Source organism: Tachyglossus aculeatus, chromosome 4 (assembly GCF_015852505.1).
Source record: "Tachyglossus aculeatus isolate mTacAcu1 chromosome 4, mTacAcu1.pri, whole genome shotgun sequence".
Lineage (NCBI taxonomy): Eukaryota > Metazoa > Chordata > Mammalia > Monotremata > Tachyglossidae > Tachyglossus > Tachyglossus aculeatus.
The window spans coordinates 128,135,530-128,148,188 of NC_052069.1; the positions used below are offsets into that span (position 1 = coordinate 128,135,530).

Here is a 12,659-nt window from a genome sequence, read left to right on the forward strand (position 1 = left end):
CAGCTGATTTGCTTGTACCCACCCCACTGCTTCACCCAGTGCCTGGCACACTTAGCCAGCGCATAACAAAAAACACAATTATTATTCATTCATTCGATTGTATTTATTAAGCACTTACTGTGTGCAAAGCACTGTACTAAGTGCCTGGGAGAGTATGAAAGACCCTCAGACACATTCCCTGCTCGTATCAAGCTCACAGCCTAGCTTCCCCCGCTCATCTAGCTGGAATTTCTGAGCCTCAATGCCAGGGTCTCCAGACTTCTCCCCAGCGAACGATAATTTCCCCTTCCAACTTGCTAATGACACATGAAGAAGAATGAAACCGTGTGAATCAAACAAAAGGTAAATAAGTATAAGGACTTGGTGGAATCTTTCCCGCACCATCATTTCAATCGATCCAGCACTCTGGATCAATCACATATTGATGCAGAAACACGATTATCAGGATAGACACAGTCTCTGTCCCATATGAGGCTCACAGTCTATTGAAATTGTAGCAACTTCCTTGTCGTTTAGTACACTACCTGCTTGATTTCTCTACTAATCTGGCTCAGAAAACCTCCAACTGAGAGGAAACACAAAACACATTCTCCAGCTCCTCCTCATCGTTCAGTACGGTGCCCTGCAGAAGGTAAGGTGCTCAATAGGTCCTAATGAATGAATAATAATAATTATGGTATTTGTTAAGCACTTACTGTGTGCCAGGCACTATAGTAAGTGCTGGAAGAGCAATGAAAGGATTTTTGTTTCTCTCCAAATGGAAGGAAAGCCTAGAACGGAAATCCAAAACTAGGAGTCAGAGAAGGGAACTTGAAAATTCACCATTATTTATTACAAGAAATGTTACTGGATTTAACTGAGTTAGACTCCGTTTACCTACTTTTTTTAAAATCTCCCTTTCATTTCTATTCTAATTCACCTCTCATCCTCTATTTAATTAGTGGCAATATTTTTAAGAATTAAACACCTGCTTTCCCTCCTACTTAGATTGTGAGTCCCCTGGGTGACAATCTTGTATCTAGCCCAGCACTAAGCACACTGGTTGGCACACAGTAAGCACTTAAATATCACAATGATTACCAAGAGTCCCAGGATCGCCAAAGTCCATCAGGATAGCAGAGAGTAGTGGGCAAAGTGGAGCTGGGAAGAGAACCTAGACACCCAAACTTCCAGCCCTCATTTCTTCTACCAAGCGGATGCTCTACGAACATAAAAAACACTCTAATTATCATCAGTAATTATCAGGGCTTCCTGTGCTCTGAGCACAAGGGCTGAAGCAAAGCTTTAATTTTGGTTAGTGTCAGTGTCTCTCATGCAACTCACAATCAAAGGATGGAGAAAAGTTATACTGAGCCATTTTACAGATGAGGAAACTGAGGTCCAGAGAGGTTAAGTCAGGTACTCAAATTGAAACAGCAGGCCAGTGGCAGAGCTGGGACTATCAATCAATCGATGGTATTTATTGAGTACTCACTATGTGCAGAGCACTGTACTAAGCGCTTGGGAGTGTACAACAGATACATCCCTGGCCCATAACGAGCTTTACAGGTTCGAACACAGGTTCGATTTTGTTTTTGTTTGCTCTGTGGTATTTGTTAAGCCTTTTTTATGTGCCAAATGCTGTTCTATGCCCTGGGGTAGATTTAAGTCAGGATGGATGCAGACCCTGGCCCTCATGGGAATCCCAGTGCAAGGAGGAGGAAAAAAAGAGAACTGAGGCACAGAGAAGTCAAGTGGCTTCCCAAAGGTCAAAGAGCAAGCAACTGGCAAAGCTGGGATTAGAACACAGGTCCTCTGATTCCCAGGCCCATGCTCTTTCCACTAGGCCATGCCGCTTCTATAATGATCTTGATTTGGAGCAGTGCATTTATCGATCCCAGACCCCTGTATTTTCCTCTCGGCTTCACCTCCTCAATGCCAACCGACCCCTGAATCTGGAGGTCCCTTCTGGCCCCCCCATGCCAGGGGAGAGCCAGGCCCAATCAGCACTGGACCGGCCCTGGGAGCGCAGTTAATAGTAATAATAATAATAATAATAATAATAATAATAATAAACATCATTTGTTAAGTGCTTACTAGGTTTCAGGCCCTGTACTAAGCACTGGGGTAGATCGGGTTGAATACAGTCCTTGTCCCACGTGGGTCTCACAGTCTCAATCCCCATTTTCCAGATGAGGGAACAGAGGCACAGAGAAGTGAAGTGACATGCCCAAGGTCACTCAGCAGCAAAGGTGGTGGAGCTGGGATAAGCCAGTAAGAGCGAGCGAGTCAGTGAATGACAGTGACTGAAAGCCCCTGCCATAGGGGCCTTGGGGTCCTGGCCCTCGGGACGTAGACAGGGAGGGTTGGAAAGAAGAGGAGGAGACATGGTCCCTGCCCTCAAGAGGCTGCCAGTAATAATGATAATAATAATTATGGTACTTGTTAAGCACTTACTATGTGCCAAGCACTGTTCTAAGCACTGGAGTAGATTCAAGGTATTCGGGTTGGACAGAGTCCCTCATCAGTTCCAGATGAGGGAACTGAGGCTCAGAGAAGTGATTTGCCCAGCATCACACAGCAGACATGTGGCGGAACCAGAATTAGAACCCAGGTTCTCCTGACTCCCAGGTCCATGCTCTATCCACTAATCCACGCTGGCAGCCTGATGGGGGTGGGGAGGGACACCCACACTATACCAGGAGAGCTGGAGTGGCTGAGCCTGAAAGGCTAATCTGGGAAGGCTTCTTGGAGGAGGTAAAGTGTTTAATAGTACCCCAAAGTGGGGGAGGGGGAGGAGGAAGGGCACAGGCCTGGGGAGTGAAGCTGTCTGCAGCCAAAAGAGCCACCTTCTCATTTTAAGGGCAGGGGTGGAGAGGGGCAGGGATTTTCGGAGGAATGAGGGTGGAGGGGAGCGGGCTTCAAAACCTCCATTTGAGCCTTTACAGCCATGTCCGGAATGGAGGGGTGGGCCGTGGCTCAAGTGGAGGGCGGGCAGTAGCCCCAGTTGGGGGTGGGCAGTGGCCCCAGTGTGGGGGTGGGCAATGGCTCCAGCTAGGCATCTGCAGCTGCAACGTGACCCTGGGCCCAGTCCCGATGGGGATCCTTGACTTGCTCCCCTCAGGCCTTCCCAGACTGACCCCCCTCCTTCCTCTCCCCCTCCCCACCACCTTACCTCCTTCCCCTCCCCACAGCACCTGCATATATGTATATATGTTTCTACGTATTTATTACTCTATTTTATTTGTACATATTTATTCTATTTATTTTATTTTGTTAATATGTTTTGTTTTGTTGTCTGTCTCCCCCTTCTAGACTGTGAGCCCGCTTTTGGGTAGGGACCGTCTCTATATGTTGCCAACTTGTACTTCCCAAGCGCTTAGTACAGTGCTCTGCACACAGTAAGCGCTCAATAAATACGACTGAACGAATGAATGAATGACACTTGCTGCTATCGGACTGCCCCCCGGCCCCGATGCGAATCCTGGGGGACTTAGACCTAGTAAGTCAATCCCTAGTCTGCAGGTGCATTTGGTCAAGCCAGAGAGTTTTTTTGTTTTCTATTTTATTGGTCTATGTTAAGCGCTTACTATGCGCAGGTCATTTAAACTCCAAAATTCACGCTCACCTCATCTTTTCCACTGGAGCACGTTCCCTACCACTCCATGAGGTTGGTGATCTTCATACTGCTTTCTGACCTGGACCATTAATGGAAATTCTTTCCTTTTGAAGAGTGAGCTGATAATGATAATAATATTTGTGAAAACACTCACAAAATAATAATGACTATTTGTTAAACACTTACATAACAGCAGCTTTTATTCAGCACTTACTGTGTGCCAAACACTAAACTAAGCAAGATGGGTAGGCATAAGAAAAACAGGAGGAACATAGCCCATGTCCCACATAGTCTAAGTGGGAAGAAGTATTCATTCAATTATATTTAATGAGTGCTTACTATGTGCAAAGTACTGTACTAAGCGCTTGGAAAGTACAAGTCAGCAACATACAGAGACGGTCCCTACTCAACAACAGGCTCACAGTCTAGATTTAATCCTCATTTTACAGGTGATGAGAAGGTGGCCCAGAGAAGTGTAGTGGCTTGCCCAAGAAAGGTCCCGTAGCAGACAAGTGGCAGAGCCTCAGTTAGAACACAGGTCCTTTTACTCCCAAGCCCGGGCTCTTTCCACTAGGCCCCACTGCTTCCAAAGACTCTGAAAGCGAGGGCCTCAAGTGTCCAAGCCAAAGGGTTCCTGGGGTCTCCATATTTATGCCGAAGCTTTGACCTGAATGGAGTTCCCTTCTCACGGAGTGAGCATGTGCTCCAACTGCGGAAGCAGGTACCCGAACGGAGGCCGGGAGTCCAGCCCCCAACCTGCGCTTACCTTCTTCCAACAAGCCGGTTTTCCAAACAGTGGAAAAGAGCAAGGCCTGGCCTCGCTCGACAGCCGGTCGCCTCACTGCTCGGCCACGGCGACAGACTGCTTTCATGAGGAGGCCAATGACGGGGCCGATCCCTGCCGCACCCGCAAACAGAAGCACCTCGAAAAAACACAGAAACATTTTGATGAATGGAGAGAGAAGGGCATGGACAAAGGAAGGCAGCAACCCAGAGATCTCTCAACTGCTTTCCCAGAGTTCCTGGCTCAGTACCTCAAGCCAAAGCTGTGTTTTGGGGGGGATGGGAGAGAGGTGGGTGAAGAGAGGGGATGACAGCTGCCCAGAGTTCTCTCACCGACTTTCTCAGAATTCCTGGTTCCTTGCTTCAGGTGTAGGCTGTGTACGAGGGGCGGTGAGAGAAGGGCGAGGAGAGGCAAAGTCAGGCACCCAGAGTTCTTGGCTCCATACCTTGGGTCAAATATGATTGAATGAAGACGGTGTTTGGCATACCCTGGAGAGGAGGAGGGCAGAACACGGTTTGAAAAATTTCCTTCCTACAATATTCATTTTAAAGGGCCTGGATAGAGCCCTGATTTTAGTTTATTCAGTCTGTCTAAAATAAAGGAGCTTCAGCATGAGAATGCCGAGTTATGAATAGATGATTATATTCACATTTACCCAGTGAACTATGCACATCTTAACACACTCCCCTGTTCACTATGGGGAAGGGTCTGAAAAGAGATTCTTTTCTTGCTGAATTCTTCGCTCTATTCAAAGCCTAATTTATACATGGAAAAGAAACAAGTATCTTCCCTTCAAAGATCTTTATTTATGAACATTGACCTTAAAGACATATAAAGATTAGATTACGAGAAGATTCTACAGTGTGATGTATTATCCTTCTCTCCCAGTGACAAAGACTCCATACATTTGCGTAAATCAAGGAGTGATGTTCTTTAGAAGACTTCACCAAGGGGTCAGTCGCCGGAATCCATGACCCGGTAGCAATTCCATGGAGGCCGAGTGGGCGGGTGATTCAGTTGGAACGGTGACTACGGGGAAGCAGCTTGGCCTGGTGAAAAAGAACATGGGACTTTGGAGCCAGGGAACCTGGGTTCTAGCCCCAGCTCCGCTGCTCGCCTGCTGTGGGACCTTGGGCACCTCACTTAATTTCTCAGTGTCTCAGTTTCCTCTTCTGTAAAACGGGGGTTAAAATACCTGCTTTCTTTCACCCTTAGGCTGAGCCCCATGTGGAATAATGACTGGGTCCTACCTGATTAGCTGGTATCCACCCCAGTGCTTAGAACAATGCATGGTCTATAGTAAGCAATTCAATAGCACAATAATCTTTACCATTATATTCGGGCTTATGCAGCTCTCACCAACATAACATACTCAACTGGATACAAATCTATGACCGACAGAGAGGTGACAGAGGGTTGCCCGGGGTCTTTTGTGCTTAGTACAGTTCTTTGCACACAGTGAGCACTTGATAAATAGGTTTGAATGAATGAATGAAGGGAGGTGGTGGCGGAGGGCAGTCTTACAGTCAGGGCCCTCTAGACAGAGGACAGTTGCTTCTCCCAAGAAATAATATTGGATATATTTGTTAAATGTTTACTGCCAAGCACTATACTAATTGCTGTGGTAGATACACGATAATCAGAACAGACATGGCCCCTGTCCCACGTGGGATTCACTATCTAAGTCGGAAGGACAACAAATATTAAAACCCCATTTTCCACATGAGGAAACTGAGGCCTAAAAAGTGATGAATTTTTTTATGGTACTTGTTAAGCACGAACATACTGCCAACACCAAACTAAGCACTGGGATAGATACGGTTGGATTCAGCCCATAGGGCTCACGGTCTTAATCTCCATTATACAGATAAGGTAACTGAGACACAGACAAGTGACTTCCCAAGGTTACCTATCAGTCAAGTGGTAGAACTGGAATTAAAGTCCAGGTGCCTTAGCCTACCTTAAAATGATTCTTTCACCTGTTCTGAGGACAGAGAAATATATCTGAAGATGAATTGGGAGTTCCCCATGCTGTTGATGATAATGATAATGATAACAATAATAATATCATGCCCAGGTCTGCCCGGTCAGAGCATAACATCCTTGAAAGCAGGCTTCAAAAATGACCTCAATATTTTTATTACTCATCCACAGGGGGCAAGCATCAAAAAGTCATGAGACATTTGAAGACGGCACAGTGGATAGAGCCTAGGCATGGGAGCCAGAAGGTAACAGGTCCTAATGCCAGCTCTGGAACCTGTCTGCTGTGTGATCTTGGGCAAGTCATTTCACTTCTCTCTGCCTGTTACCTCATCTGTGAAATGGGGATTGAGACTCTGAGCCCCACGTGGGACAGGGCCTGTGTCCAACCCGATCTGCCTGTATCCAAGCCCAGCACTTAGAACAGTGCCTGGCCCATAGTAAGTACTTAATAAATGCCATTATTATTATTATTGTAATTTGCCCAAATAATCAGCAAGGGAGATGCAAACGGGATACAGGAAGCTCTGGTGGCACAGGACAGAGGGGTGGTCTAGCAGAAAGAGCCCAGTCCTGAGAGTCGGGAGAGGTGGGTTCTAAGCCCGTCTCTGCCACTAAAGCTTGGGTGAGTTAAGTTCTCTGTGCCTCTGTTTCCTCATCTGTAAAAGGGGTATATAACTCCTATTCTCCCTCCCCATAAACCATGAGATGAGCCCACAGGGGACAGGAATTTCTTCCTATCTGATTTGCCTTTACTTTTTTTTAAAAAATGGTATTTATTAAGTGCTTCCTATGTAAGGATCAGGAAGTTTCAAAAAACCAGTTCTACCAATCATGGGGGAAATGCTGACACCAGGTTCTCTGATCATACGCAAGGTCTTTTCACCTCCGGGCCCCATTCCCTGGAGAAATGAAATTTATAAAAGAATAACTGTTTGGAAAGAAAGTTAAGAAAAGCAACGGATCTCTCCCTTCGAGGTTCTGTGGCTGTACTCTTCCCAGCATTCAGAGCTCTCAACACATTAGATGCTCAATCCATACTACCAATGGCTGGATTGAGCCAACATTCCTGGGAGTGGACCGCTTGACTGGGGAAGATTTGGGAGGGAAGTTGGATATTGTAGTGAGCATTTGACCTGAAGGGATATTTCAACATTTGTCAAATTAGTTGAGTTTCTTTTTTCTTTAACTCTAGCAATGTAGTCATATTCTTAAAATGAGTGAAACACTTAGATCTGCCAAACAGATTTCTAAGAAAATCATTAATGAATCGTTCCTGAATGCAATTCACAGCGGAATAGGAAAAAAACAACAACAACAACACAGTACTTCACAGTACATTCTGCTTTTAGTGGTTGCCTCATCACTGAAAACAAAAAATAAATGACAGCATTAGAAACAAACTTCCTAAAATGTGATAACTTCATTGCATTCTAGAAGCAGCAGGGCATCGAGTACAGGCCTGGGAGTCGGAAGGTCATGGGGGTTCTAATCCTGGCTCTGGCACGTGTCTGCTGTGTGACCTGGGGCAGGTCATTTCCCTTCTCTGGCCCTCAGTTACTTCATCTGTAAAATGGGGATTGAGACTGTGAGCCCCATGTGGGACAGGGACTGTGTGCAACTGATTCGCTTGTACCAACCCCAGCACTTAGTCCAGTGCCTGGAACACTTAACAAGCGCTTAACAAAACACAATTATTATTCATTCGTTCAACTGTATTTATTGAGCTCTTACTGTGTGCAAAGCACTGTACTAAGCGCTTGGGAGAGTACGAGAGAACATCATACACATTCCCTGCCCACTTCGAGCTCACAGCCTAGCTTCTGCTGCTCATCTAGCTGGAATTTCTGTGCCTCACCACCAGGGTCTCCAGAATTCTCTCCACCAAATGATAACTTCCCCTTCCCACTTGCTAATGATATATGAAAATAAATGAAAACGTGTGAATCAAACAAAAGGTAAATAAGTACAATGACATTTTGGAATCTTTCCCCACACCATCATTCCAATCAATCAAGCACTTCGAATCCATCGAGTAATGAGGAAGAAACACGATAACCAGGACAGACATGGTCTCTGTCCCATTTGAAGCTCACAGTCTATTGTAATTGTAGAATCCCTCTCGTCATTTAGTACAGTACCTTGCTTGATTTCTTTAATAGACTGACTCAGAAACCCCCCTACTGAGCAGAAATACAAAACACATTCTCCTGCTCCTCCTCATCGTTCACTATGGTACCCAGCAAAAAGTAAGGTGCTCAACAGGTCCTAATGAATGAACGACCCCCGCCCCACATCCTACCTCTGGCCTGGAATGCTCTCGCTCCACACATCTGCCAAACTAGCTCTCTTCCTCCCTTCAAAGCCCTACTGAGAGCTCACCTCCTCCAGGAAGCCTTCCCAGACTGATCCCCCCTTATCCTCTGCTCCTCATCCTCTCCCCATCACCACTCCCTCCCTCTGCCCTACCCACTTTCCCTCCCCACAGCACTTGTGTATATTTGTACATATTTAATAATAATAATTATTATTATTATTATGGCATTTGTTAAGCACTTACTATGTGCAAAGCACTGTTCTAAGCGCTGGGGAGGTTACAAGGTGATCAGGTTGTCCCACAGGGGGCTCACAGATTTAATCCCCATTTTACAGATAGGTAACTGAGGCACAGAGAAGTTAAGTGACTTGCCCAAAGTCACCCAGCTGACAGTTGGCGGAGCCGGGATTTGAACCCATGACCTATAACTCCAAAGCCCGTGCTCCATTTATTACTCTATCTTATTAATGATGCATATATATCTATAATTCTATTTATCTATTTTGATGGTATTGACACCTGTCTACTTGTTTTGCTTTGTTGCCTGTCTCCCCATTCTGGACTGTGAGCCTATTGTTGGGTAGAGATTGTCTCTATCTGTTGCCGACCTGTACTTTCCAAGCGCTCAGTACAGTGCTCTGCACACAGTAAGCACTCAATAAATATAATTAAATCAACGAATGAATGAATGGATTTTTTTTTTCTCTCCAAATAGATTGAAAGCCTAGAATGGACCTACAAAGCTCAGAATCAGAGAAGCCAACTTTAAAATTCACAGTTATTTATTACAAGAAAAGTGACGGTTTAATTGAGGAAAACTTCAGTTTACCTACTTTTTTAAAATCTCCCTTTCATTTCTATTCTCATTCACCTCATATCATCAATTGAATTAGTGGCAATATTTTTAAGGATGAAATACCTGTTTTCCTGCCTAGTTAGACTGTGAGTCCCTTGGGTGACTCACTGGTATCTACCCCAGGACTAAGTGCAGTGGTTAGAACACAGTAAGCACTAAAATACCACAATGATTACTGATAGCCCCAGGATCGCCAATATCCATCAGGAGAGCAGAGAGTAGTGGGCAAAGGAGAGCTGGGAAGAGAACTCAGACACTCAAACTTCCAGCCCTCATTCCTTCTACCAAGCTGATGCTCAACAAACATAAAAAAAATCACTGTGATTATCATCAGTAATTATCAGGGCTTCCCCTGCTCTAAGCACAAGGGCTGAAGCAAAGCTTTAATTTTGGTTAGTGTCAGTGTCTCTCATGCAACTCACAATCAAAGGAAGGAGAAAAGTTATGCTGACCCATTTTACAGATGAGGAAACTGAGGCCCAGAGAGGTTAAGTGACTTGCTCAAATTGAAACAGAAGGCCAGTGGCAGAACTGGAATGATCAATCAGTGTTATTTATTAAGTACTAATTATGTGCAGAACATTTACTTGGGAGTGTACAATACAATGGAATTTGATACATCCCCTACCCCTAATGAGCTTGCCAGGGCTAGAACCCAGGTTCGATTCTGTTTTTGTTTGTTTTGTGGTATGTGTGAAGCCCTTTCTGTGTGTCAAACACTCTTCTATGTACTGGGGTGGATACAAGTCAATTAAGTTGGCACAGACCCTGGTCCTCCTGGGGCTCACAGTCCAAGGAGGAGAGAGAACAGGAGAACTGAAGCACAGAGAAGTTAGGTGGCTTGCACAAGGTCATGCAACAAGCAACTGGCAGGGTTGGGATTAAAACCCAGGCTCTCTGACTCCTAGGCCCACGCTCTTTCCATTAGGCCACTCTGCTCCTCTAATGCTCCTGATTTGGAGGTATGGATTGAGTGACTGATCTATTAACTGATTGATCCCAGACCCCTGTTCTTTCCAGACCCCTGGGCTTCACCTCCGCAATGCCAATCAACCCCTGAATCTAGAGGTCTCTTTTGCCCTCTTATGCCAGGGGAGAGCCAGGCCCCACCAGTAGCATGAGAAGCAGCGTGGCTCAGTGGCAAGAGTCTGGGCTTCGGAGTCAGAGGTCATGGGTTCTAATCCTGTATCCACTGCTTGTCAACTGTGTGACTTTGGAAAAGTCACTTCACTTCCCTGGGCCTCAGTTACCTCATCTGTAAAATGGGGATTAAGACTGTGAGCCCCACGTGAGACAACCTGATTACCTTGAATCTATCCCAGCGCTTAGAACAGTGCTTTGCACATAGTAAGTGCTTAACAAATACCATCATCATTACTATTATTATTATTATTATTACTGGGCCAGCCCAAAGAGCGCGGTCAGCTCCTGACTTGTTGCTACCGGATTCCCCTCTGGCCCCATTGCGAGCCCTGGCGGACTTGGACCTAGTAAGACAATCCCTAGTCTGCAAGTGCATTTGGTCACGCGAGGGAATTTTTTCTGGGTTTGATTTTCTTTTCATGGTATTTGTTAAGTGTTTACTAGGGGCCAGTCATTTAAACTCCAAAAGTCATTCTCACTTTGTCTTTTCCACTAGAGCACATTCCCTATGACTCCGTGATGCTGGGGGTCTTCAAGCAGCTTTCTGACCTGTGCCCTTATTGGAAATTCTTTCCTTTTGAAGAGCGAAGCTGATAATGACAGTAATAATGATATTTGTTAAAATGCTTACACAATAATAATAATAGTATTGGTTAAAGACTTACATAATAATATTCCTAATGGCAGCATTTGTTAAGGACTTACTGTGTGCCAAACACTGAACTAAGCAAGAGGGGTAGATATATGATAAACCTGGAGAAACACTGTCCCTGTCCCACATAGTCTAAGTGGGAGGGAGTAGGATTTAATCCTCATTTTACAGCTGAGCAGAAGGTGACCCAGAGAAGTGAAGTGACTTGCCCCAGAAAGATCTCATAGCAGACAAATAGCAGAGCCTCACTTAGAACTCAGGTCATTTGACTCCCAAACCCGGGTTCTTTTCATTAGCCCCGCTGTTTCCAAGGACCCTCAATCCAAAGTGTCTAGAGTTTCAGCATCCAAGCCAAAGGGTTCCCAGGGCGCTCCTCTCCATTTTTATGCCGAAGCTTTGACCTGAATGGGGTTCCCTTCTCATGGGGTGAGCACGTGCTCCAGCTGCGGCAGTCGGCATCCAAGCAGAAGCAAGGAGTCCAGGCCCCACCCTGCGCTTACCTTCTTCCGACAAGCCGGTTTTCCTAATGTCGGAAACGAGCCAAGCCTGGCCTCACTCGACAGCCGGTCACCTCCCTGCTCGGCCACAACGACGAATCATTCTTGTGAGGAAGTGGGTGATAGAGCCGACCTCCAGTGAGCCTGCCAACAGAAGCACCTTGAGAAAACAGAGAAACCTTTTAGGGATGGAGAAAGGAGGGCAAAGAGAAAGTTAGTCAGCAAACCCAGAGATCTCCCAAATCCATTCCAGAGTCCCTGGCTCCATACCTCAGGCCAAGGCTGTTTTCAAGGGGATAGAGAGAGGTTGGTGAAGAGAGGGGGTGACATCCTGCCCAGAGTTCTCTCACCTGCTTTCCCAAAATTCCTGGCTCTGTACTTCAGGCGTAGGCTGTATTCGAGGCGCGGTGAGAGAACGGCAAGGAGAGGGGAAGACAGGAAGCCAGAGTCCTCTCTCCCACTTTCCCTAGAATGCTTGGCTCTGTAATTCAGGCAAAGGCTGTGTGTTCAGGGGGATGAAGAGAGGAGGGTTAGGAGAAGGGGAGAAAGCAACCCAGAGTCCTCTCACCTGCTTATTCAGAATTCCCGGCTCCGTACCTTAGGTCAAGGCTGTGTTTGGCGTACCCTAAAGAGGAGGGTGGCAGGAGAACAAGGTTTGAAAAATGTCCTTCCTACAGTATTCATTTTCAAGGGTCTGGCTAAAGCCCAGAGTTTAATTTGTTCAGTCCCATCTAAAATACAGGAGATTCACCATGAGAATCCTTAATTATGAATAGATATTTATATTTATACTTGCCCAGTGAATTATGCACTTCTTAACACACTCCGCTGT

The 12,659-nt window shown here is 45.8% G+C and overlaps 1 long non-coding RNA gene across 2 annotated transcripts in view; it reads right to left on the bottom strand.

Moving 5' to 3' along the window:
• Window positions 1-12,659, bottom strand: part of LOC119927013 — a 65,623-nt gene that overhangs the window by 31,187 nt on the left and 21,777 nt on the right. The window contains exons 3-7 of one of the 2 annotated variants that reach the window (XR_005450382.1): window positions 12,425-12,452; window positions 12,178-12,326; window positions 11,831-11,987; window positions 4,715-4,870; window positions 4,365-4,521 (exon numbers count right to left, since the gene is read on the bottom strand). This is a non-coding gene — a long non-coding RNA (uncharacterized LOC119927013). Of the gene's footprint in view, window positions 1-4,364; window positions 4,522-4,714; window positions 4,871-11,830; window positions 11,988-12,177; window positions 12,327-12,395; window positions 12,453-12,659 lie in introns of both variants that reach the window. The other variant, XR_005450383.1, reaches the window with a different exon arrangement.